At 38.1% G+C, this 27,981-nt stretch overlaps 1 long non-coding RNA gene across 1 annotated transcript in view; it reads right to left on the bottom strand.

Annotated features, from left to right (window-relative positions):
- The window catches only part of LOC131273851 (uncharacterized), a 55,629-nt gene extending 27,926 nt beyond the window's left edge, over positions 1 to 27,703 (bottom strand). The window contains exon 1 of the long non-coding RNA XR_009181018.2: positions 27,586 to 27,703. This is a non-coding gene — a long non-coding RNA (uncharacterized lncRNA). The remainder of the gene's footprint in view (positions 1 to 27,585) is intronic.
- Between the last annotated feature and the right edge of the window lie 278 nt (positions 27,704 to 27,981).

The raw sequence follows: 27,981 nt of genomic DNA, 5'->3' as shown, positions 1-27,981 counted from the left end.
TAAATCTTTAAAAAATAAAAAAGGAACCCACACATTCTCTAATAAAAAATAATAAATTAAAGGTTTAAAAAGGAAGGGGATGGAGAAAGATCTACCATGCTGGCATTAATTATAGGAAAGCTTAGTAGCTATATTAATATCAGACAAAGCAGATTTCCAAGCAAGGAAAATTATCAGGGAAAAAGAGGGGTATTATATAATGATAAAAGAGTCAATACTCCAAGAAGACATAATAATTCTTAATTTGTATGCAGCTAACAACAGAGCATCAAAATACATGAGGCAAAAACTGATAGAATTGCAAGGAGGAAAAGACAAATCCACCAGTTCAGGTGGAGACTTCAACACTCCTTTGTCAGTAACTGACAGCTTCAGCAGACAGAAAATCAGTAAAGATATAGTTGAACTGAATAGCCCTATCAATCAACTGGATTCAATTGACATTTATAGAATATTCATCCAACAACAGTAGAATACACATTCTCCTCGAGCTCACATGGAACATTCACCAAGAAAAGCCCTGCAAATAAATACACCATAAAACACCATTTCACAAATTTAAAAAGAGTAGAAATTATACAAAATATACTCTCAGACCACAATGGACCTAAACCTGGACTCAAACTAGAAGATAGCTAGAAAATTACAAAGTATTTGTAGATTAAACAATGCACTTCTATATAACAGAAGAGTCAAAGAAGTCTCAAAAGAAATTTAATATTTTGAACTAATTAAAAATGAAATGACAATTTCTCAAAATTTGTAAAAAGCAGCAAAAGCAGTGTTTGGAGGGAAATTTATAGCATTGCATGTATATATTAGAAAAGAAGAAAGACCTAAATTCAATCGTCTAAGATTCCTCCTTAGGAAACTAGTAAAAGATGAGCAAATTAAATCTAAAGTAAGTAAAAGAAAAGCAATAATAAAAATTAGAGCAGAAGTTAATGAAATTGAACACGGAAAAACAATAGAGTCAAGAAAACCATAAGCTGTTTTTTGAAAAGTTCAGTAAATTGATAAACCTTTAGCCAGTCTAACCAAGGAAAAGAGCAAACACAAATAAGTAATATTAGAAATGAAAGAGGGGCGGCCACTACTGATCACATGGACATTGAATAGATAATAAAGGGATCTCATGAGCAACTCTTTGCCCATGAATTTGATAACTTAGACAAAATGGACATATTTCTTGAAAGGTACAATTTATAAAGCTCACATAAGGAGAAATAGATATTCTGAGTAGACCTACATCTAATAAAGAAATTGAATCAGTAATCAACCAAAATCTGTATTAGTTTCCTGGGGCTACCATAACAAACTACTAAAGCCTAGGTGGCTTGAAACAACAGAAAATGTATTCTTTTACAGTTCTGGAGGCCAGGAGTCTGAAACCAAGGTGTTGGTAGGTTGGCAATACTGATGGAGCGAATGAGGAATCCTTCCTTGCCTTTGCTTAGCTTCTGCTGGTGGCTGTAATCCTTGGTGTAATCCAAGCCGGGGAGGCTTGTAGCTGCATAGCTCCAGTTTCTGCTCTATCTTCAGGTAGTTTTCTCGGCTGTAAGCTGCTGTCTCTTTGTCTTCCCTTCTTCTTATAAGAACACTAGTGGGATCAGATTAACAGTCCACCCTACTGCAACATGACCTCATTCTGCTGTAGCTAATTACATCTGCAACATTCTAAAACAGAAAGCACCAGGTCAAACGGGTTTCCCTGGTGAATTCTACCAAACATTTAAAGAAGAAATGGTGCCAATTCTTTATAATCTCTTTCAGAAAACAGAAGCAGAGGGAACATCTTCTAACTCATTCTTGAGGCCAACATCACCCTAATACCAAAATCAGACAAAGGTATTTTAAGAAAGGAAAATTATAGACTAATATTGCTCGTGAACATAGGCACAAATCCTTAACAAAATATTAGCAAATTGAATCCAACAACGTATAAAAGGAATTATGTGCGTGATCAAGTAGGACTTATTCCAGGTATGCAAGGCTGGTTCGATGCTTGAAAATCAGTTATTGTAATCCATCATGTCAATAGACTAAAGAAGAAAAGTCATATGATCATATCAACAGATGCAGAAGTATTTGATAAAATCCAATATTCAATCATGATAATTCTCAGCAAACTAGGAGTAAAGGGGAACTTCTTCAACTTGATAAAGAACATCTACAGAAACACTACAGCCAACATCAGACTGAATGGTGAGACACTAGCTGTCCCCCTAAGATTGGGAACCAGACAAAGATGCGCCTTCTTACCACTCCTATTCAACATTGTACTGGAAGCCCCTGCTAACAACACAAGAAAAAGTAAAGTAAAGGTGTACAGATTGGGGAGGAAGAAATAAATTTATCTTTGCAGATTATATGATTGTCTACATAGAAAATCCCAAAGAATTGACCAAAAAAAACCCTCCTGGAAGTAATGTGATGTTGCAGAATCATAGGATATGAAGTTAATATATAAAGTCAATTGCTTTCCTGTATACCAGCAATGAACAATTATAATTTGAAGTTGTAAACATAATAATACTTACATTAACAGCCAAAAACAAAATATGTAGGTATAAATTGAAAAAAAAAAGTACAAGCTCTATATGAGAATAATTACCAAACTCTGAAAGAAATCAATAGAGATCAAAATAAATGAAGAGATATTCTATCATATATTCACAGGTAGGAAGAATCAGTATTATTAAGGTGCCAATTCTTCCCAACTTTATCTATAGATTCAATGCAATTCCAATAAAAATCCCAGTAAGTTATTCTGTGGATATTAATACAAACTAATTTTCATATGGAAAGGCAAAAGATCCAGAATATCCAACAAAATAGTGAAGAACAAAGTCAGAGGACTGACACTTATTTCAAATCTTACTATAAACTACAGTAACAAAGAGTGTGGCATTGGTGAAAGAATATCAACTGAATAAAGAGCCTAAAGGGAGACCCACAGAAATACAGTCAACTGATCTTTGACAAAAGAGCAAAGGCAACTCCGTAGAGAAATGATAGCTTTCTCAACAAATCGTGCTGGAACAACTGGATATCCACATACAAAAAAATGAATCTAGATGGAGATTACTTTCTCACAAAAGTTAACTCAAAATGGATCATAGACCAAGGATGTGAAGATACAGGAACTCTCATTCACTGCTGGTGGGAATGAAAAATGATAAGGCCACTTTGGAAGGCATTTTGGCAGTTTCTTAAAAGCTAAACATAATCTTACCATATGATCCAACAAGCATGTTTCCTAGGTATTTACCCAAATGAGTTGAAAACTTATTTCCATGCACCAACGTGCATAATAATTTTCATACCCGCTTTATTATAATTGCCCGAAATTGGAAGCAAACAATTAATGATAAATACACTGTGATGCATTCATACAATGGCATATTATTTAGTGATAATAGTCATGAAATCAGGGATCAAGTCATGAAAAGATACAGAGGAATCTTAAATGCATATTGTTAAGTATGGGTACATACTCTTTAATTCTGACTATATGACATTCTGGAAAAGACAAAACCATAGAGACAGTACAAAAGGAGTTAGTAAGAAATCGTGGAAGCACAGGGCATTCTTAGGGAAGGGGAACTATCCTGTGTGATGTCTTAATGGTGAAATCATGATATTATGCATTTGTCAAAACCCATGCCACTGCACAACACAAAGAATGAACCCTAATGTAAATGATGGATCTTATGAGAGGTGGAGGCGTCTTTGGGACATGGAGCTGCCCTGGATGGTGCTTCAGAGGTAATCACCGGACATTGTAAATCCTCACAGGGCCCACTGGATGGAATGGAGGAGAGTATGGGCCATGATGTGAACCATTGTCTATGAGGTGCAGAGGTGCCCAAAGATGTACTTACCAAATCCAATGGATGTGTCATGATGATGGGAACGAGTGTTGTTTGGGGGGGGAGAGGGGGGGTGGGGGGTGGGGTTGAATGGGACCTCACATATATATTTTTAATGTAATATTATTACAAAGTCAATAAAAAAAAAGATGGATCTTAGTTAATAATGTATTAATTCATCAATTTTGACAAATATACCACACTAATGTGATATGTTCATAATAGGAGAGGATGTGTGCAGGGAGAAGGGAAGGGGGTGAATGGTTATTCTCTACTTTATGTACAATGTTTCTGTAAACCTCAAACTGCTCTAAAAGTAAAGCCTATTGGAAAAATAGGGGAGTCGAATGTAGCTCAGTGGTTGAATACCTGCTTCCCATGTATGAGGTCCTAGGTTCAATCTCTGGTAGTTTGATTAAAAAAAAACACAAGAAGAAATCACCCCACGCCTAGAAGAGTGGCTAAAATTAAACATAGTGATATCATGCAATGCCAGCAAGGAAGCAGAGAAATTGGAACTCTCTACACTGATGGAGGAAATTTAAAATGAAAAAGGGTATGGCAGTTTCTTGCAAAACTAAACATGTTTGCCATATGACCCAGCAACAATTGTGTATTCTCTCTTGCTCTCTCTCTCTTTACATTTTCGAATAAATGTGGCCATTTATCCAAGAGAAATGAAAACTGAAGTTACCAGAAAAACATGAACATGAATTTTCATAGCAGTTTTATTCATAATAGTCATGAACTGGAAACAAAACATATATCCTTTAACAGGTGAATGGTTGAAAAACAAACTAGTTAATCTGAACGATGAAATACTACTCAGCAATAAAAAGCAACAAACTATAGATACAGCAACAACTTGGATGGCTCTCAAGGGATTCATGCTGAGTGAGAAAACCCAATCTCAAAAGTTTATATGGTGTATGATTCCATTTATACAGCACTCTTGGAATTATGAAAGCAAGAAATGAAGAGCAGATTAGTATTGCCAGGAGTTCAGAAGAGGGACAGCATGAGTGGTGACTGGCTGTAAAAGGGCCGCACAGGACTTCTTGCATGGAGCTGTTCTGCATCTTCTCCAAGTGCTGGTACCATGAAGCTATATTTGAGATAAAATTGCAGGGAACTCAATGTCCACAAATACGTGTACGTAAAACTGATGCAATGTGAGTGAAGTCTAAGTATTTCATCAATATCGATTTCTTGGTGGTGGTATTGTACTACAGTCATGCAAGATGTTATGATGGGAAATTGGATGTATTATTATTCCAGATTATTTTGTATTATTTCTTAAAACTGCATGTGAATCTATAATTATCTCAAAATTTAAAATGAAGTCTTAAACATACCAATTTGGGCATCTTTTGTTGTAATCTTGTGGCTTTTCTCTGTTCACTTAATATTAATAGAGTTTCCAATAATGAACCACCCTTAACATCCTGGAAGAAAGCTGACAGGGCATCAGATATTAATTTTTCCCTGTACTGCTAGTTTTCATTGATTTGATCTTCTAACATGGTTTACATGATTTTTTTTACATCAATATTCACAGCTGATGTTAGCCTGTAATTTTAATTTTGAGCATTGTAGTAGCTTTGTGAAACCAATAGGGAAGCTCTCCTTCTTTTTCTATGCTTTAGTTCAGTTTAAATAGCACAGAGGTTCTTTGAATTTTTAAAAGAATTCACCCCTAAACCTATCTGAATCTACAGCATTTCATAGAGGTAATTCTTTGAAAGCTGCCCCAGTTTCTTCTATGTTATTGTTATATTCAGTTCTTCAATTTCTTCTTCATTCACTTTTGACAATTTTATATTTTCTTAGATTCTTTGATATTTCCAAATATATTATTGAATTTATAGCTGAATTTTATGATAAGTTTTACATCTTCTTGCTTATGTGGTCATAGTTCATTTCTCAATGCCATCCCAACCTACCCAAAACATATGTATTCTTCTAGTTCTTTCAGTTTTAGTTTTTCCATGTAAGCTATGAAACCAAGTGGAATCATTTTGCTATACAGAATCTTGTAGGGTTATTTATTTATTTACTTCACTAGAATGTTAACAGGTTATATCGCTAATTTATAATCATACACACAGTCATATCACTGTCTACCACAATGAATGTCAATTGGATTACGACATAGAATAGAAAAAAAGATGGAGAAAATAAAAAGTCTTCAGTGAAAATGCAATTTACTTCATCTCTTGTTGGAGAAGACATTCCTAAGCATAAAAGCAAAAGAGGAAACAAAAGACAGACTGATATATTTAATTGAACAAAAACATTTTTAAAAAATCTCTAAATCATGGTAATATGTAGACATTTTATCACAACAGTGTTGTAGATATTTCAACAAACAGTTCTGGAATGATTAGATATCCACCTGCAAAACTGAACTTTGACCCATATGTCTCACTGTATGAAAAAATGAATGCAAAATAAATCACAGACCTAAATGTAAGACCTAAAACTATAAATATCTGAAAGATATGTGGCCTTGACTTGGGCAGTTATTTTTTAGGCACAACAGCAAAAGCATGATTCATAAAAGAAAAAAAAAATAAGTTGGACTTTATCAAAATTAAAAACTTCTCTCCAAAAGACCCTGCTAAGAAAAAGAAAGAACAAGCAACAGATTGGGAGGAAATGTTCTCAAAGTGTTCATCTGATAGTTATTTGTATCCAGAGCATAAAGAGGCCTCAAAAGTCAATAATAAGATAAGAAAACTCATAAATAAAAGGCAAAGGATTTGAATAGATACTTCACCATAGAAAATATATGAATGACAAATAAACATATGTAAAGATTCTAAACCTCATTAATCATTGGTTAAATATAAATTAAACCAAAATGAGATACTACTATGCACATACTAGAATGGGAAAATTAAAAAGATGATCATTCCTAGTCTTTATCAGAATATGGAGAAAATGAACTCTCAAACATTGCTGGTGGAAATGTAAAATGGTACAACCATTTGGAAAAGAGTTTGGCATTTTTCTTAAAAAGGTAAACACACCTACTATATGACCCAGTCATTTCATTCCTAGGTATTTACCCAAGAGAAATGAAAGCTTATGTCCATAAAAACACTTGTAATTGAATGTTCATAGCAAGTTTAATAATAATAATCAAAATCTGGAAAGAATCCAAATATCTGTATACTGTGTCATGGATAAATAAAATGTGGTATATCCATAAAATGGATTACTACTCAGCAATAAAAATAATGTGCTCTTAATACAGTAACAATGGATGATTCTCAAGAACAATTATGTTTATTCAGATTACACCCATAATTTGAAAATCATTCTTTAGAGTTGTTGTGTTGGCAATATTTCTCAGATCAAATTCCTAAGTGAATAAAATCAGACATCTCAAGTAAAAATCAGTTTTGTGATCTTCAACAGTTTGGAAATCCTTTCCTTCTTATCAAACTCTTTTTTTCTGTCACTGCTCCTTTCTTCTGGACAAGATTCTTCTCCAGCAAATCATTCCCTTCCAAATACCTGTTTTTCTCTGTCCCGATCAGGCTTTATATTTTCATTTTTATCAAAACAAATATGTTAGTTTGGATATTCTTATTCAAATAAACCATATTTAAACTCAAGAGGTTAGAGTTTCTGCATTTGAAGACACTTTTTTGCATGTAAGTGTAGATAACCCTTCTTTATGAATATTGTTTGATTTGTGTGGGCTTACCCCTGCTGCTTCTTCCTGCCTCTCTATTATTTTTTTTCCCCAAAAACCATTAAAAATGTTCTTTCTCAATGCTAGTTACAGTTGTGCATACTAGAGAAACAAAGTAGAGTGAAATGGAAGAACTAATGGTCTGCATGGACCAGGTAAATACCAGTAACCAAGGAGCTGTTAAGGGGTATGCATAGAATGCTGTAGTGGCCAAGAGGAGGGTCAGAGGGCTTCTTGGACCTGAAGTGTACTATTATTATTTTTTTTAGTACAGGGGCTGGGAATTGAACCCGGAACCTCATATGTGGGAAGCGAGCTCTCAACCACTGAGCCACATTGACTGCCCTAAGTTGGTCGTTTGAAGTGTTTGCTTGTTGTTTGTTTTTGTTTTTTAGGAGGCACCAGGAACCGAACCTGGGGCATGTGGGAAGCAGGCACTCAACTGCTTGAGCCACGTCTGCTCCCTGTGTTGTACTTTTTAACTTTTGAATGCTATGGATAATCAACAATGCCATTGATCAAAAAATCCAAAAATTGCTTCAAAAGTGGAATATAATACACATGGAAATGAAAACACATCTGAAATATATCACTGAACATAGAAATATGATTCAAAGACATATTGGAGAAAACTACTATAGTCTTGGAAAGTCTCATCATTATTTTCATTATGACCCTTGCAAAAGAGCTCCTGGCTCAGCTCCAATAAAGGGATCCTCTGATTTCTGGTTCTAGCAATATTGTAGATTAGATAGCACACATGCCCTCCTGCTACAGATACCATAGAAAGAATATATTTAATCTAAAGAAGGTTCTTTTAAATGTAGAATTGACCTCTCAAGAAAATATGGAAAATCCTCAGGTGCCAGAAATAATACAGTGGAATGATATTGTGAGTGGACTGGGAGAAAATTATTAAACTGTCAGTATAGAATTCCAAATACAGATAAATAATCACTTGAGACTGAAGTTGAACTTCAGATATCCTCAGATAAAGATTCAGATTATTTGCCACTCAGAAATTTCAAAAAATTAAGCACAAACAATTTGTATTAGTCTGCCAAAGGGCTGCCAAAGCAAAGAACCAGAAATCTGCTGACTTTTTTGATGGGGATTTATTTGGGGTAAAAGCTTACAGTTCCAAGGCTGTGAGAAGTCAAGCTTACTGCACCATAAGAAGTACTTTTTCACCAAAGTCACCTGTCACAGGTTGAAGCAACATGGCGGGCAATCTTTGACTGGCGTCTCCTTCCCCTCTGGGCATTCTCTCTTCTAGATTTCAGCTACAAGCTGGCATAGGGCTTGACTCTTAGGGCTTCTGATATCAGTCTCTGCTGCTCCACTCTCTTCCCAAATTCAGCTGTAGCTATCAAGCAAAGGCTATCTCTCTCCAGGGCCTTGGCTGTTTGAGACTTCTTCTTTCTGTCACATGGGAGGATCAAAAATGACAGAGCTCTCTCTTCCTGTATCTGTCTGCCTGTGTGAGTCCATTTATATTGGACCCAGCAAAGGGGCAAGAACTCAAACTGAGCCACGCCTTGCTGATGCAGTAGAAGCAAAAGCCCTCAAAGCGATCTTAACAGGCCATCTAATCAAAGGTCCCTCAACTGAATTTAATACAGTCAAAGGGTATCACACCCAGAGGAATAGATAACCTACAGACATAATATTTTCTTTTTTGATATTCATAAAATAATCTCAAATTGCCATGCAATTCATTCACAAAAGAATAATAATGAAAAGGAGGAAACAGCTATCATAAAAAAAAGCTCTAGTGACTGAAACATTGTGGTATGCAGTGTGACAAACAAATAGACCCCTGGAACAGAATCAGAAGCTCAGAAACAGACTTGCCCATATCATGGAGCCAGTATAGCTCTCCTATATCTGAGCTGGAATGACAAGTAAGAGGAGAAATGACGGACTTGTCAATAAATTTTGTGGTTCCAAATTTTGCTGGGGGAGAAAACTGATGGAAAAGATATAGTATTTGCAAAAATGTATCCCAGATAGCTATTTATTTTAAATATGAATAGCAAAGCCATAAAAATTTAGAAGAAAACATAAAAATATATTTTTGCTATTTTCAGAAGAATCTCTTAAATAACAATGAAAAAGGACACACTTCAAAGCAAAGATTAATTTTTCTCCATTAAAAAAGTGAAAACTCCATAAAATATAAATGCAAAAGCCAGATTTAAATAACAAGCCATAGTATCATTAAAGGATTAGCATCCATAATATATAAAGAATGTCTTCCAATAAAAATACATAAGCCTCAAAATAAGTAGATAAAAAAATAAGTAGGTATATAAAAGAAAGTTGGTTAATGAGTCTAAATTAAGAAAAAATTTTATGGGCCTTTGGGTTAGGCAGACCTGGAGTTCAATTCTGTGCCATTTAACTGTAATATAATGGTGCTTTTAAGCTTGAATTATCAAGCTTGCCTTAGCAGAAAAAAAAGGGGGTGGGGGTAGGGATTGAAGTACATTCCACATGAGATTGTTGTGAGAAAAATTTTCTTTATAATTATTAATAGATACTCGCATGGTGTTTACCATGTAGCAAGGTGTTAGGAACTGTTATTTTCCTCTATTTCAAAGATGGGGAAATGAAGGTTCAGGGTCACTAAGGAACTTATCGAAGTTCACACAATTAGTAAGCAACAGAGTCTGGTCTCAAACCCAGACGGCTGCTCTGGACTGCAGTGGGTGTGTCCCAACATTCTCACAATAGAAGGAAAGCACACGCAGACAAACGTGTGCATGTGCACAAATACTATCAAGAGTAATGCCATTTGTAGGATAATTAGGATTTTCTAAATTAGAAGATTTTGGAGTTTTGCCTTTGGAAATGCTGTGCATTTGTCACTTACAGAATGATGTGTTTGAAGCAATATCCACATTTTACTCTAGCAATCTAAAATTTTTCTTTCAAAAAATATATAAAAACGGTGCCTTGCAAATATTAGTATCAAATTGGAATCAATAAGAGTTCAGTCCTTAAGGGCAGATTTTTTTCTTGAGAGTTGGCAACTTACCTCAATAATTAAATTGGGGGGGACCTCTTTTGCTTCAATAAAGAAACAGAGAGCATACTTTTGAGATTTTTTTCTTTTTCTGCTTTATAAATGAGTTAGTGAAGACAAATTGTGAGTATAAACTAAAAATTACATGTAAAAGCCAATTTGCTGCCAAATAGAGTTGATTTCCTAGCTACTCCTCTAGGTCCCTCGGGCCTGTCTCCCAGTCCAGGGCCACCCATCCCGCACCCTTCCCCTCCAGGTCACAATTGTCTCAGGCATGACTTCCTCTCCCTGCTCAACCCCCACCTTCTCCAACCTGGGAAATAATTTTGGGTCTTCATTCAGCCTTTGAATGCAACGTTTACATCAATTGTTAAAGCTCCTAGCTCTTTGAATTTTAATGATGTTAACTCTGGTTTGTAGGATGAATGTCTTTTTTTTTTTAACTTGTCAGATAAATTTAGGTAAATCTGAGTTGATTGGGCCTAAATGTGGGGACCTACTTGCAACTACGAAACAATACTGGAACATAGTTTGTTCAGTGTGTGTGTGTGTGATTGTGTGTGTGTGTGTGATTGTGTGTGTGTAGCAAGGTGAGAAGCATGTCCTTGAAAACATATAGAACATTTCGGGGCCAGTCCCTTTTTCCTGCTGTAAACATCCCCGCTCTCCCTTTTATCTGAAGATTCCTGGAAGCCCGGGATTTGGGGTCCACGTTGCCGAATTTACTTGCCTCCTACGGTTTTCAGGACTGGTCTCCTGTTTCCTGGGGGTGGATCCTAAGCAGCTCTGGGAAAAATGGTGGCAAGCTAGAACTGTGTCCTTCCCCACACTTGCTCCCACACCCCTGGGGACAAAACAGGAAGAGCAGGGTGGAAAATTGCTGACACTGAGGCTGACTGGAGATGCCAGGGAGCTACGAAGTGAGGAGACAGACCAAATCCCTGACTATTTATGGCTCTTTCTGTGAACAGCTTTCATTTTTCCTAATTACCTTGCAGGGACCATAATGAGTATGTATAATGCACCATCCGATGTGCCTGCTGAATGTTTTTGGATGTTTATTTGTCGACAGCATCAAGAAGTACATGCATGGTCATTTTATGTCGTTTCCCACCTTCCACTCCCCCATGCGTAAGCAAGTGGAGGTCAGAGATGTGATATAGCCCAGTCGTTTAAAACCTGTGTTCTGAGTCAGAGAGTTAAGCCAAGCCTTAGTTTTCTCATCTGTGAAATAAGGATAATAGCAGCTACCCAAAGCATTGTTGGCAACATTAATTGAGACAATGCTCAATGTCTGGCTCACAGGGAGTACAAATAATCATAGATGCTATAGTGGCATAATCATGCAAAATCCCTTACTCTTATCCCTTACATAAAGCCTTCAAAGAAACCATGCCACTTATTTAATGATATATTCTGACATATTAAAACAGAATGTTATTAAACTGTAAATTCTCTTAAAAGCCACCATACAATTAAAAAAAAAAGGATTGGCAGCAATTGGGAATAAAACATTGCTAAATACACTGAATTCTTAAATTTAAAACAGCCATTTTTAAAAAGTTACCTTGAGAAGTAGCGAGCAATTGGAGACAGGATAAGTTTTATCTGTGTACAGACAATACTAATTCTTCATTTAAGTCAGTTTTAACATGACTGTCAGTGATATTTCATGTTTTTTGAGTAACTGATATTTATTTGTACCTCCTGTCTTTTTATTTCCCTACAATTTAAAAAAGTGAGATTTATAAATGAAGAATCGCTCATTGGGAATGAAACAACAGAGAAAAGCAAGAGTCTGAATAAAGCAGCCTTTGGATAAACCGGTTACTACATTCACGGGGTACTGTGTCCTGTGGTTGGAGAGAGAATCCATTATTCATGGGTTATTTATTGGAACAAAGTTTTGGCAGTGCAATTTTCTCCTCATAACTGCCCATATGAACTACTGTGTCATGTTCCCTCCCTAAAAATCACAATGCAAGAGGAAGGCATGGAAGGGACAGGTAAAGGGGAAGCTGATATTCGACTATCTTTTTTTTTTTTTTTTTGCTTTGAAAGTAAAAGAGCAGAGATTTCTGTAGTCTGTTTGAAAAGCTAGAACTTTCAGCTCTCTGCCAACAACCACAGCTGAAACTGACAAGGTCTGACATCTCCCCCTGCTTTTCCTGCTCCCATTTTCTATGAAAATACTGTAGACACTGGATAGGAGAGACAGTGGAGACTTAAAATAATCACTCTTTCAATTTGCCCCGTGTTAGTTTCCATAGGAAACAAAAGTGGGAACTGTAGCCGGCAGCAAGCAACTGTCTTGTTAGAACTCTCCCTTGTCGATTCAGCTGGGGCTGTTGGCTGAAATCTGAAAGTGGCATTTTTCAAAAGGCCCTTTGGCTTCTGAGTCTATGGAGTTTTCACTTTGGAAAGCAATAAAAACGAATGGAAAAAAGTGAAAATTACTTCCAAGACCAAGTTTCCATATACCTTAGGATACTATTTTTCATGCAAAGAACTTTTCATTTCTCTGCCTAGTTGTTTATGTATGAGAACCGAAACCTATTTCATAAAAGCAAAAAGATACATCAAGAAATGGAACGGTGCATCTTTGGAAGGTTAAATCCTGGATCCCGGAAGTAAGCTACCTTAACTGCAAACCTATGGTGTGAAATGGCTTACACAAACACTCGATGGGGAAGGGAGCACAGCTCCCTTCAGAGTAGCATTTGGGATCCTTCATATTTTACAAACACATTCAAGTTACAAATGCAGGACAGCCTGCCACAGTGGAAAGGTAGACAGGATTTCAGAAATTTACATTACCCAGCTATGGAACTTAAATTGTTTTCAAAAATACATTCTTTGGGGGAAGAATTTTACTCAAATCTTTGCTATCGATTCGGACTTCAAGTACTATTTTTCACCCGAGTTTAAAATACTGAAGCCTCAAATAATGATTGTCAGGTGGAGTGATTATTTTGCTGGGGAGACAGCATTTTACAAATTTCATGATTATGAATTAAAGTGTTTTAGTAATTCTGTCTACAAGGGATAAAAACATTATCAAATATCTGTGAGTATCAAAAAGCATCACACAACCATAACTCCAAATGAGGGGTATGACTTCTCTATTGTGGTCATCAAATCCAAAATATGTTCCTTTACAAGGGGAAAAAATATTATGAGGGAGAGAAGAGTGGAAAAACATAGGAAAAGATTTACAGTACATATTTACACAATTTAAGTGGAGTGTAATCCATCAGATACACGCTTAAACCTGAGTAATCCATCAAATACACTTAGGCATGTTATCTAATACAGCTATGAAACCCTCTGCACTTTCACTTTCTCTTTGATTTTCACCTGCAAAACCAACATCAACAAGAACCACAGTAAAAGGATTTGGCTCCGTTTTTTTTTTTTTTTTTTTAATTTTTACATAAGGCACATGTAGATTTAATTTTCCTTTTTACTTTTGAATATTTATGTCTCAAACTTAATGCTCTTTAACTTATTTCCTACTCCCATCACCTGGGGGCATTAGTGTTCACATATCTTGCCTTTTTATTTTTTTTAAATCAAAGGAGAGGCCATGTTTGTACACACATTTATGTATTTTTATGTTACGCTCAAATTTTTTCAGGGAAATTTTTTATATCCAAGGCTTGATGTCGAAGCAAAATTAAATATAAGGCTTGGCACGTGAAAGAGCTCCTGCAAATTGGAAGCTACAGATTTAAAAAGAACAGATAATTCGGAAGGAAAATTACTCAGCTTAAATACGTCAGGAGTCTGGTGCTCCTTTCAAGTGATTGCTAAACAATTTGTGTATAAGTAGGACTGCAATAATGGAAACGCTGTGCAGCTTGCCTACTCTTCCTTCATAACTCATTAATGCTTTTGCCATGGGTTCTTTATGGGACATCCATTAGGAGTGTACACTAATAATAGTTTAATCCCACTACACCCAATTATATATCCCCCTTAACCAGAGTCTAACTCTCTCTCTCTCCGAATTATGCCTAATAAAATAGAGTATGCTAACAGAGAGGATTAAAAAGACAACAAACCTCTCCTTTCCCAACGTTAAAAATTACAAAGAATAACGGTAATGGCAATGCAAAAAAAATTACCGGAGAGTGGGCAGAAGTGGATAATGATGTGCAGAGGGGGGCACTGGCCTTTCACCCCACCTCCTGTCATTAATAACACCACACCTGACAAAAGAAAAGATACTTGCCCTAGAAGAAAACTACATAAACACCCAATATTTTATTAAACAATCCATTTTCGAACTTAAATCATTAAACTGCATCTCAATGGGCTCTTCCAAAGGACTGTCTGAGAAAAATAATGGATTGTCTGCAAACTTTTATCTTAGCTGTTGCCTCTAGAGTTGTGCTATTTAATTATTAAAATGTGGTATTAATGAAACATGCAATCCCGGAAAGGAAACTACTTTTATCACTGCACATGAATGGCAAAAATTTAATTTACTGCATACACTGTATACACATTACAAATGTATTTGCATCCACCTTCCAAATAGCAAGCACCCCCAACCACCCCCTCCCCTCCTTTACAGCTGCTCAATCTGCAAGAATGTGCAGAAGTAATTTATCTGAAATGGCCACTATTGTTCTTGATTCTGATTTGATTCCAAAAAGCCAAATAATAGAAACCATTTTGAACATCTATTTTGTGCACCTGTTGTGCGGCATTATGATACTCTGCGATTTCCATTTACGTCACATCTCTTGACATGCCTTTGATGCACCATGCTGCTTTGCTCAACAAAAATCCAGGATGCTTGAAACCAATGTTGTCTTTATTTTATTAGCAAACTGGCAATGGCAGATGCTATTGAATGATAGCTGTGTCTGGGAAAAGTAGCACATCAACCTACTAGCCAGAGTACATTTAATTAAGTAAAGTTAAGTATATTTAAGATAGCTGAACAGCCTGGGGGGACTTAACAGAAATACATGATATTAATATTGTTAATGATTCTACTACTTAGGCAAAGCAGTAAGACCTTGGTAGTTTTGTTGTTTTTTTCCTGTTGCTTTGGTTCTTGAACCCAATACAGTTGGGAATCTAGATTGATTTCTGTCCGACTGTATGTGTGATCAACCCAAGAGGGCATGGCACACAGTATTTGCTCTTTTTCAGTGGTGGAACATCATCTCACTGTGCATATCAATGTTATGGCTCCAACACTTTCAGACCCTTCCTTGGGTAGCTTGTCTCACCTTAGCTTCTCTGTAAACGAAGACTCACTGGGATACTTTGTCAGAAAGCGGACCTTAAGCCTCGCATAGCACCAACAGCCACGCAGATTTGGAAGTAATTAAATACCTGAGCTGAATTGGAAATCTCTCAGGTTTGTTAACCAGCATCTTCCATACTGAGCAGAGGAATGCAGATGTTCACAATTCCCAGGTGGGTGTGGCTGCCTTCATTTATGGCAAATGACCATAATGCAAATGTTTTATGGAAATGAGATTTTATCTTTTTCTTTTCAGCTAAAAATCTCCAAAAAACTGAGCATGCTTCTTAGGTGGTATTAATGCATCATATAAAGGGCCTTCTTTCAGAAATTCCTGAAGATGATAATTACCTGACTTGCGGAATCTTTGCAGAAGGGACTCTTGAGGTCACATCTGGTTGTGTCCTAAAGTGGCAAGTGGAGTTATGTATCCAGGAAAAAACATGTTCTAAATCTTAATCTGTTGTTGATAGGACCTTGTGCTGAGGTTTCCTCTGTTAAGGTGAACTGTTAACTGAATGAGGGGGGATCCGACTCCTGGAGGCCTGATAGAGAAGACCACAGAGACAGAAGCCACTGGGAGCAGCCGGAAGCTGGAAGTCAACGGACTGACTTCAGAGGAGAAAGGAGACAGCTTTCGCCATGTGCTTTGCCATGTGACAGAAAAGCCAAGAACCTCTAAGATTACTGGCCAGCCAGAAGAGCGAGTGCTCTTGCCTCTGAAACCATATCCAGTGAATTCTTGCTGTTAAGTCAACCCATTGTTGGCTATTTGTTTTAGCAGCAGGGAAAACAGTGCACCTTCTTTTTTTTTTTTTAAGATTTATTTATTTCTCTCCCCTTCCCCCCACCCCAGTTGTCTGTTCTGTGTCTATTTGCTGCATCTTCTTTGTCCACTTCTGTTGTTGTCAGTGGCACAGGAATCTGTGTTTCTTTTTGTTGCATCATCTTGCTGTGTCAACTCTCTGTGTGTGTGGCGCCATTCCTGGGCAGGCTGCACTTTCTTTCGTGCTGGGAGGCTCTCCTTACAGGGCGCACTCCTTGCGCGTGGGGCTCCCCTATGCGCTTGGCATGACATTCCTTGCGCGCATGAGCACTGCGCATGGGCCAGCTCCACACGGGTCAAGGAGGCCCGGGGTTTGAACCGCGGACCTCCCATGTGGTAGATGGACGCCCTAACCACTGGGCCAAGTCCGCCGCCCAGTATACCTTCCTTGAACATCCTTCATAGATGGTCTTTCAGGTTTGGAGTGAACTTTCCATTGTAGGGCAAATCTCTACTTAACAAGGCAGTCTGCTCAGTGTTGTTGGGTAGTTTTCCTTCACACTGAGTCCAAGTCTTATCCTTTGGAAGCCGATCTGGGTACCACGTGAGCTCCGTGGACGTGCGAACTATACAGTCCAAAGGCCCTTGTGCTTGGTTTAATGCTGTTGTTGTCTTGAAATTTTTCATGTTTCAGTAAGGGGCTCCAGATTTCAGTTTTGTACTGGGCCCTGCAAATTATGTAGCTGGTCCAGACAGTGACTATGATTTGAGATGGGGAGCCGATATGAGAATCTTTCATATTGTGCTCTTTTGGGGGCTTCTGGCCTTATTTTATTTTGCTATGTGTATATCTTGTCAGCAGAATTAGATATCATTTTGAACTTATTTGCAAAGCAATTTTTAATTAGTGGGTTTTATACATTTCCAAGAGCTTCCTCCCTCACTTTTCCCCACGGGGTCAGAATACAAAACTTGACTCTCAAGGCTTAGTCTCTGACCTTTAGAGTTATTAAGCTTTTCTCTTCTTGGCTTTTGGAATACTAACTCAAATCCTTCCCTGTTAATCAAAATTAGAAGGATATATTTTGGCTAAGTTAAGCAGTGTCTATGCTAACATGTAGCATAGAATCAGGGCGTTTGGTTTGAATGCTGATTCATGCTTCTTACTGGCTCTGTGACTGTGGAAACGCCACTTAACTCAATGGCCTCCTTTCCTCGTCTGTAAAGTGGGGAGAGCAACATCTGGCCTGCGTACCTCAGAGAAACCTGAAGGAAAGCACTGGAATGTGGAGCAATCCCTGGGGCTTTACTGAATTTAGATTCAGGATTTCTCAAGGGGCCAGCTAGAGCTCAGTCTCTCTTACCTTGCCAGGTTCCCGAGACCACAGAGAAGCTTCGTGAACCCCTATCAGATGGAAATGCTCACAATGAGGTGGTTGTTTTTTTGTTTTTGTTTTTTCCTATTGTTTTGCCATCTGCTCTTCAGGTATTGTGTTTTGTCTCACAGTCATATGGAAGAGATTCTACTAAAATTCCTCAAGGAGGAGAAAAATTTCTGGAACTATTTTAGACAGTGAGACCTGAGCCTGAATACATGGGTTTAAAGCAGTAGCCATTGAACTTGGGGAAATGATCCAAAAGAGTAAAAGCACACATCGTGCTCTCTTCAGTCACGACTCTTTGTTTAATGTGGAAGTGGGGATCACACATGTGTGACTTAGAGAAGCCAGGCCCTAAGAGATTGGCTGCAATATAAATTATCCTCTGAAATGCACAGTCTAAAAACTCTCTGGCCAACAACAACAAAAACACAGAGTTGGGGTATCTCTAATCTCTAGTCCCAAGAAGGACGTGATAATTTGCATCCCTATTGCTTACTTCAGCAAACATGATGGAAAATACATTAAGTGGTTGTGATTTTAAAAAGCAAGCAAACAAACACCAAAACTATTCTATCATGACCAAACTTATCATTAAATGTGAACTTTATTGATGTCACAGCCTCAAATCTACTTTACTTCTACTAGTTGGTTAAATAACATGAAGAGGTAGTTAGATTAAATTGTATGTCGGTTTTAAAAAACCCAAACAAACCAAAAACACAAACATTTCTTAAAAGATATAATGAAATAAAGCACCTGGAATGCTTTGTAAAGTATATGTACATATAGAGTATTATTTTCTTAGAAGTAAATTGCCATATTTGAATCTAGGGAAAAAAAAAACCTCATCCTCTTCATTGAACCTAACAAATAAGCATTTTAATATTTCAATATTATATCTGCCTCGTGTTTACAAGGCAAATTTGAACAACTTTGAAACATATTTAGAAGTGTTGCTTCTTCTACAGTGAAAATTTTTGCTGGTTTTCATTTGCAATGAATACAATTGCTCAGATTCTCTGTTGTGACCTTAAGAAACCCTAACCAGTGTTCTCAGGATTTCTCAGAATATGACCTCGTTCGGAGGCTGCGATCTTAACCAAAAGCCATCAACTTCATGAAAGTGGACCACATGCTTTCTTAATCAGAAAAATTAGTTTGTCAACTAGTAACTTCTCTTGTCAGCTTAGCCAAGAATGGCAGGGGGAAAACATCCCCAAAGCCACCATGGTGTTTTTGCATTTCCCTTCCAATTTGGCCCCTTTCTTTGGCTTAATGGTGCAGAAACACTGCCACATTCCTTGGCCCTCCCAGAGGTCAGGCTCAGCCAGCAGCACTGCTCTCTGGGAGCCGGCTATGGACTTGCCTTCAGGACACATTCGCCAATTGCCCAGAACCTTGAGCTCACAGCAGAAGAACCAGGTTATCTCCCACTATATTTCCTGCTAAGGAAGTGTCACGTGGGTCTTGCTTCAAGCAGTGAGTTTAAGCAAGAGATTACATGTAAGTGTTTGGACTCTGAAATATATATTTCTTTGTGTGCCATCACAAGTTTCTGAAAAAATCCCTCCCTCACCCCAAGGGGAAAAAAAGTTACATATATTTTTTCTTCTGGAAAATATTTATTTCACATGTGAATCCAGTTGGTAGGAGGGAGATATTTTTATTGACTTAGACTACAGAGGTTTTGTAATCAAGTGAAACATTAAACTCATAAAAACAGAAAGAACTCACCAGGAGGAAGAAGTGGGAAACAGAACAGCACATACAACACGTGAGGTAAAATTTTAGTCTTTTCTCTTGACTTTCCCCCTTCATGCACATGCTCTTAGAAGAGAAACTGAAGCTCTGCCTTGTACTTATCTACTTCGGCCTCTAAGTTACGAGGCTCACTCTTACAACTCGACTGCTAGGAAGGTTGAAGCAGAGCAGCCGGCCTCTGGGCGAGAGAGGCTTCACCCGATACAGACTTGCAGGGCACACCCTCTTGACATGGCCATGGCCATCTCCTCTTCCCTCGTCTCTACCACCTCCAGAAACAAGACGACATCGGGCCATGGATGCCGGAGCGTCATCATTTCCATCTCTATCTCCTGCCATCCCTGTCAGTTCAACAATTTATAATCCAGTGTGTGGAAACTCATGCTGCTTTCGCTCAGGCTTTTGCGAGACTGGGTGTGTTTACATAAACCAATGTGTCAGGAAGCCTTTGGAGAAAAGACTAATCTAATACCATATGGAACTGATAGTTTCTCTTATTTTATTATGATGGACAGAACCCTTATCAAAGAGCATGAAATGATATTTCATTAAAATCAGAAGGTATAGCTATATCTGCTCTAATGTATCATTTTCCAGATCAGTTCACATTAAGTAGAAGAGTCTCTTCGGAACTTGACTTCCAGGTACTGAGATGTACCCTTAAGGAACAAAAGGAAATATCCTTTTTTGTCATGCAACCACTGCTATCTGCTTTCATAAGAAGGGAAAGGATTATCAATTTTGAATTAGATTTTTCCCTCTCTATCTCTAGCGGTCTTTCTCATCTCCCATTCTCTTGTCCCTTTTTCTTTCAGGAATGAGGACCCATATATACCCACAAATGCCATGATAGTCATATTTTTAAAGTGCCACTTACCTGGTCACTTTACATTTTACTTTACTGAAAAACAGCTGCATGAAACCAGATACTGAGTCTCCAAGATCTATTGGGTTCCTACGTGGAAAATCTGTATCTTGGGAGGGTGTTTGCTGCCGACAGAACTGTCGATTTTGGGTTCCTATCAAACTGTTAGGGAAGGCCGTTCCAGATAAAAAGTAGAAGAAATATTTAAAAATTATTCCTCCTCTCACTCACCAGTTTGTGTGGGGTAGACTGGGAGGGCTTTTCTCCTCTCTCCCCAGCTTGCCCAGAAGCTTGAGCCTAGAAAGGCGACCAAGGTGAACTTGCTCATTCCACACAACAGGGTGGACTGTTCACCACAGGGTGTTTTTGATGGCGCTCTGTCCACTCTCCTTTTAAGCATCTAAGCAATGGGAGTCCCACCACTTCCCTTGGAAGATTACCCTACAGTCTAATAGACCTCGACATTAAGAAGATCTTCAATTGGTAATTGGTAATCAACCTAAATTTCCCTTGTCTTAATTTCATCCCATTATTCCAAATCCTATCCCCTGTTCCATCCACCTAGTTCTTCACTCTCATTAGTGTTTTACACTCTCCAAATACTAATAGAAAGTAAAAGACATCCTCCATCATCATTTAGCAAGACCACAGACGGTTCATTCTTTTTAAAAAACTATGTCAGTTCTCACATATACTGTTTTCCTTAAAACCTGTTTTTAATATTAAAAGACTCAAGTATTTTTAAAATAACAACAACAAAAAAAGCCTATAAGTGAAAGCACAGCAGTCTGTAATGGACTAGTGGGGAATAAAGATATCCTTAATGTGGGTGGGTGATAATGGTATAGCCAAATTCACCTTCTTTTGCCCTTTACACAGACACAAACTATTGTAACAATCAGAGGAAGCCTTTCTCCAGCCAAAGCTGACTATTTTTGTGTTTGTTCTTCTATAATGTAATCCTTGTATGGTCCTTGTTTAAGAACAATCCTGGATAATATATTATCGATCAACAATCGCTTATTTAATAAAACCATTCATATCAGAATTAATAATTTGTGTGACTCTATAGTTACATAAAACATTAGAAATTGTTCATTAGGCAAGTGAGGACCAGGTCTTAATTTATGCCTCGTTCAAGACACTGTTCTTTTTAATATTTAGATCATTTCACTGATTTTAACTAATGGGAAAGTCAAAAGATCATGGTCCAGTAGCAAATCTTCAAGGTAACATATATTTTAAAAGCAGAGATCCAATGTTACAAAACTCCCTCCCTGGTGCCAGTTCAGAAAATAATTAGATTTCTTTTATAGATAAATCCTTATAGCAGCGACTTGGCTTTGCCTCTATCTTTGAAAGCTGTGATACTGCTTGATAATTTTGACCCTTATCTTGAATTCAAAGCTAGCTTTCTGTTTGTGTTCAACCTGGGATATGTTTTATGTGAATAAACAAGCTAATAGATTGGAAGGAACATCATATAGGCTCAGAAAGTTATTTCATTAACCATACCCTGGAATACTTAATTCTATAAGATGGCATTCTCATGCTATATGCTGTCGGCATTCCTGAACACATTCATTGTACCTTTCTCGAAAACTTCTCATTGAAATCATGAACATTTATAATCATTACCAAATTCAACAACCTTTCCACTTCAGTATACTAGTCCAAGACGAAGTGAGTGTTGACCCTCCCTCTTCTTTTTTTCCTTAGACCACATGGAGGACTGTCTAGAAGGTTGAACTTATTTCTAAGAATTCCTTTTAAACGTATTTGTTGGCCTTATGTAAGATTCCTTTGGGTTGAAAACAACAGAATTACACACTGGAAAATTTAAGCAGAAGTGGGGAATGGCCTGGGATGGTACAGTGGCATTTCAAGGAACTTGACATGAGGGATTGGACTGTCAGGTTTGGAAAAGGGGAAGAAATGTGCTGGTGTCCAGGTCTTCTGGAAGGAGGTGTAAAATTTGTGTCTTCTGCTGTGTTGATGTTAATGTGACTCAGTTCCAACAGCACCTGGCAAATAAGCTTCTTTGTTTCAAATTTCAATTTTTTTTTTTTGCAAAGAAAAACTGACTTTATTTGGGTCTCTGCCGAGCCTGCTCCATGAACTGGACCAGGGCCAGGGACTCCAACTATTGGCAGCTGGAGGCCAACCTTTGTGCATCAAGGATCTTCTCCAAAATGGGAAATGGCTGTGAGAAATCCACACACAAGAATAGTCTAATCATCTGTAGTTAAAATTGTACTGCCTGGAATGTTTTGAAGAAGATCAGTATGACTTATTGTCACTAATACTTTTTGTGCTCAATGCCACTTGCTCTCTTTTTCTGAGCTTGGTATAAGAAGTTTCTAACATTCTCATGGGTCACTGTGGGTAGGCATTGATGTGGAAACCCAGAATCTTTCAAATGTGGCTGGGGTATAAATTCCAGTCACAATACAACTTGCAGATACAGAAAAATAGAATTTATTTTCTTCCTTTTGGTTGTAGCTCATCTGGGCTTCTTCCAGAGCCCTCAGTCAGTAGCAAGTGGGGGTGGGGGAGAGAAATTAATTAAATGTCCTATCAAGTTTGGAGCTGTCAGATCTGATCATTTAAACAGTCTTTCTCAGTTCTTGTTCATTCTTCCAGCTGGATAAAATGCCCAATCTTATATATTCACCATGTGCCCCTGCTTCTCTCCCTAAGATGGCATTCTTGGTGTATAGGGAAAGAGTGGGTGCAAATTATGGATCCTACTGGACTTGGGAATAAGTAGGAGCTCTCAGATTCATGTGGTGTCCTTGTGTTGCCTTCTGGTCCTCTAGTGAGTGCACTGTTGGCCGGGATCTAGGTATCTGCCTTGCGTTCCTGGCAGTCTGATGCAGGTGAACCTAGGCTCTTTTTTTCGGCTTGTACAGGATGATAGGGGAAAAAACATCTAAACTCCTTCCATTGAGGGAGCCTCAGCTCAGCTCTCGGGCTACAGAACCCCGAGTCCCTGCCATTTGCTCCATTCAGCTCACTCCTCAGGTTCTGCTGGGAGCTCATCTTGCCCCATGACCATAGGAATTTGGTCTTCAGTTCTCCGCTCAGCATCCAGCCCTCACAATAACCAAGAGTAGCAAGAGAAGCTCCATCCTGGGGACTCCCTCTGCCTAATCACCCTACAAGGGCAACTGCCATTCTGATGAGGGCTTTGTAAGAAAGGTTATATTAAGTCTTAATTTTTATAAGGACATGCATCACATGGAGGACACTAGTGCTGCCCCTTTAACATCCATGCCTGTTGATTCTGGACATTATAATTCACTGAACACTGTTAGGAGATAAGATGCTGAGGTCTAAATTATTTCCATGTGCATGAAAGCTACAGTTTACAGAGCTTTTCTGACCATGCAAAATCTGAGGGTCAAGTACAAGTCTCCTCTCCCATAGTAAAATTAGATTTAAAATTGTCAAAGGGCTAATCTTATTCGAACTCCCTGCCCTAATCTTCTGAATTTTAGAGATTTTTCAAGTCTGTGTAAGTCTGAACAGAAAATTTGAATTTTGCAGTTTTTGATAAAGTTTCTGGAATTTGGATGTCCTTTAATATCACCACATTATCTAAATATCAGAGTAGTTTTTTGAGATTAAGATTAGTATAGAAAATGATCTTTCTAACAAATATAACTATTTGCATTAAAACAACACAAAGCACAGTTTTATTTCAAGTCCAATGCAATGTTTTGCCTCCAAAGATGTTTTCTAAGTGGCACCTCACCAGAGTCCGGTACCTGGATTGTGGCTAGCATTCTCTTTATTACTTCTAGCTTTTGACTACCACATCTACTGAAATATACAATGTATTTTCCATACAACTCCTTGTTTAAAAAAATACTGTACCTCTTTAGTCCCCGTATATTGAATGCTTTCTTTGTAACCAGAAAGTGGTTAAAGCATAAATCAATTGAAGCCCTTCTCTTATTTTCATAATGACCCTTTCAGATAAACTTGTGATTCGCCTTCTCCTTTTACCCATGCCTCTTTCCTGGATGGATCTGATCATCCTAGAACTCATAGACCCCTAATATTTGAGGGTTCTCCTTAGACCTATCTGAACATGTCATGAAAGTTATTTCCTCAGGAAAATGCATGTAGATTTTCAAATGGGTTTGCAGGCCTCAGAAGGCCGTGTGAGTGCAGTTTGAGAATCCATGTCCCTTAGTCACTCTTCCTAGTTTGTCTTTCCTTTCCTCATGAGTGACCATCGCTAGGTGATGAGGTGACAGGCTCCAGCCCATGGCAACCTCTCCAGTGGCTCTCCTATCTTGTGCTAAACCTGAATCATTCACTCACTCATTCATTCAGTCCCCGGTGGGTTTCTTGAGCAGCCACAGTTTCCCAAGAGTTAGGAGGGGAAATGAAAAACAGAAAAATCTATCTTTGGCCACAATTTACACTTAACTCCAGTCAGTGCTATTTTTTTTCTTACTTGTGGAGGGATCCCATATGAAAAGTTAGATGATGGTCATAGCAAACATTAGCAAACTAAATGTATATGAACTAAACTCACATGACGATGGTCATGAATATATTCATTATGTTCAATATGTCTATCAAATTATTATATTAAGTGCTTGCAGACTTATTGAATTATCCTGTATATGGAGCACATGAACTAAACATGGGGCCACATGCATCAGGCATGAGGGAAACCAAAACAGGCAGGGGTGTATAGGTCTGTGCTAAGCCAAATATCCCTTCTTCACTGAGGTCCATACCTTTAGACCATTTGCTAGGAAAAGTCATACTACAATAATTTGCCTCCATATTTTTCAGAGGTACAAGTCATGTGGATGGAGTCCGAGATGAATACACAAATTCATAAAATACCTTTTCCTTTATGGTAACCTTTGGTGTACATTACATGTAGATGGATAATTAGATCATAGGTTAAATTTTGTCTGCTAGATACTCTTTGTGACTCTTTCCGATAGCATGGCTGATTCAGTTTCTTTCTGAGTGTGTGTATATATAACATATACATATATGCCTGTATGGACAAACAAATCCTTCTTAAGAACTTTGTGTTCCATACCAGTTTTTATATTATAATTCTTAAAAATTATTTTTTTACCATTAAATAATTATAGATAATCAGATTATATAGTAAGAGCAGATTTTATTTTTTTTTAAAACATTTACTTAGTTACCCACCCAAAAAAGTCTCTATCAAGCCAATAGGTGGCCTCCATAAGGACATTTATAAATAAGACTAAAAGGAAATTGGGGCTTCCTAATTAAATCATCAACAAACAGCTATAAAATAACAAAGTGTCTCGGGGGGAGAGGGAACTAGAGCAAAAAGACTTACCATTGGGCAATAATAAAAATTATATACCTGTCAATCCAAACCCTGCCAGTTCTGTCCCCAGCACTCCCTCTTCCTTATGATGGCATCTTTATAAAATAACATTTTGTGCTGTTTTCATGCTCCTGTTTCTTTGAAGTCCTCTTTCACTAACTCTGACTTTATTCTTCAGATCATCAATAAATTACTAAAGCTTTTGATGACTCTTTTCTCCCAAGGCTCTTGGTTAAACAGGCGCAAATTGGTGAACTTAAAAATTCTGCAGTGGGAGGACAATTTATTTTAATTTTAATGGCAACAACCTCACCCATTTGGTCATTTCAGGACTTGCACCAAGACTAGCCCCTGGAGGCTCCCTCACCTCCCATGGCATGCCAGCAGCAGTGTGGCTTTAGCAAAGCACATTTCTGACTCTCTGCAAAGTTATGTGACCTTTTCTCTCTTTCCAGGTGGGAGGGGTCCCCATGAGCCTGCTCATTATTGTTTTGTTTATTGCTCTCTTTCCCATGTGGAATTATTTGTGCTGAAGCTGAGCGTCAGAGCACCTCCCTGCGGGCGTCACTGCTGTCCCACCCCTCTCTTCTCTTAAGCAATTTATTTTTCATCTGCACTATATCCATCTTTATCAGTTTGGAATAATGTAATTTAGATTAATGATGTGCCGATACGTAAATCGGGGAAAAACTTCTTTCCCGCATGGTATCATTTGAATTGGTCAAGGGCAACGACAGTTCCAAGGAGAAATTTGGGTTTGAAAACTGAGTTCTTACCACAGACAGGCCCCCCGCCCCCCGGCCCTTCGCCACCATATCTAAAGATTCTTCTGAGACATCCCCGCAGGTTGTTCAATTGCCAGTACAGCCTCAAAAGGTGGGGCCAGAGCAAGTAGAGCATTTTCCACCATCCATTCTCTAATGTGACGCTCCAGAGGAAGGTCATCATTGGAACTGGAGCCATATTTAGCAGCTCTTCAGGCAAACAGCTCAATGCATTTTCTAAAATACACCAAGACGGCAAAACAGCTCCCTCCCGTCGAAAGGGAGTCTTTATTTTAGATGTCCCCCCTTCACTAAAATGGGTGACGGCTTGTCTGCCAAAGCGGCTCCAGAGCCTGGGAAAACCAAAGTCCTTAGAAGCTGTTAAATCTTCAAATTCACAAAAAAAATCCAACACGACAAATCTTCCAGTAAAATCTCTGGAGCATCACAGCAATACTTACACGATTTCTCTTTAAGTCAGTATTTTGGTATTCAACACCTTGAAAGAGAGGGGGGAATCAAACGTGGGAAGGAAAGCAAAACAAAACAAAAACCAAAGTCGGAAAACCAAAACAAACCAACAACCCAACAACAACAAAGGCAGTGGGGGATAAAAAAATGCCCACAGCCAGGCAAAGCTATTAAACATCTGCCAAAGTAAACAATCGGGTGCGGGTTTGCCACCGCTCTGCCCTGCAGGTAGAAGGCTGGCAGCACGGGAGCAAATGGAAGGAGGAAAGAAAACGACGAGCAGGAAGTGCAGGAGCTGCGAGCCGGGAGAGCAGGGCAGCGGATTGTGAGCCTCAAGATACACCATCAGCCATGCAAAACAGGACATACCTTTCTGGTTGCTGGTTCTGTCGGCTGAGACAAAGCAGTCCCATTCGCAGCGGGAGGCCAAATCAAAATGAAATTTTATTTAGTCTGCACTGTCCCCAGATTGGGTTTCAGAATGACTGCTTTAGGAGATAGCATGGATGTGGCTGATGCATGCTTTGCATATGAAACTGCAGTAGGAAAAGAAATCTACATAATCAAAAAAATCTGTGCTCCGTGTGTGTGACAAAAACGCTGGACTCCAGTGATTTTGCTGCAGTGTATGTTTTCAGACAGACCCTGGAAAGACACTTTTTATTTCTTAAACATTATTATCAACAAATACTGATAAATATATAATGCTCTAGCTTATGAAATATAGAGAATCTTCTGGTTACAGCTCTGTCACATTGAAATTAC

The sequence above is a fragment of the Dasypus novemcinctus genome, chromosome 17, assembly GCF_030445035.2.
Source record: "Dasypus novemcinctus isolate mDasNov1 chromosome 17, mDasNov1.1.hap2, whole genome shotgun sequence".
In the NCBI taxonomy this organism is placed as follows: domain Eukaryota; kingdom Metazoa; phylum Chordata; class Mammalia; order Cingulata; family Dasypodidae; genus Dasypus; species Dasypus novemcinctus.
This window is presented reverse-complemented; position numbering and strand designations above follow the sequence as displayed.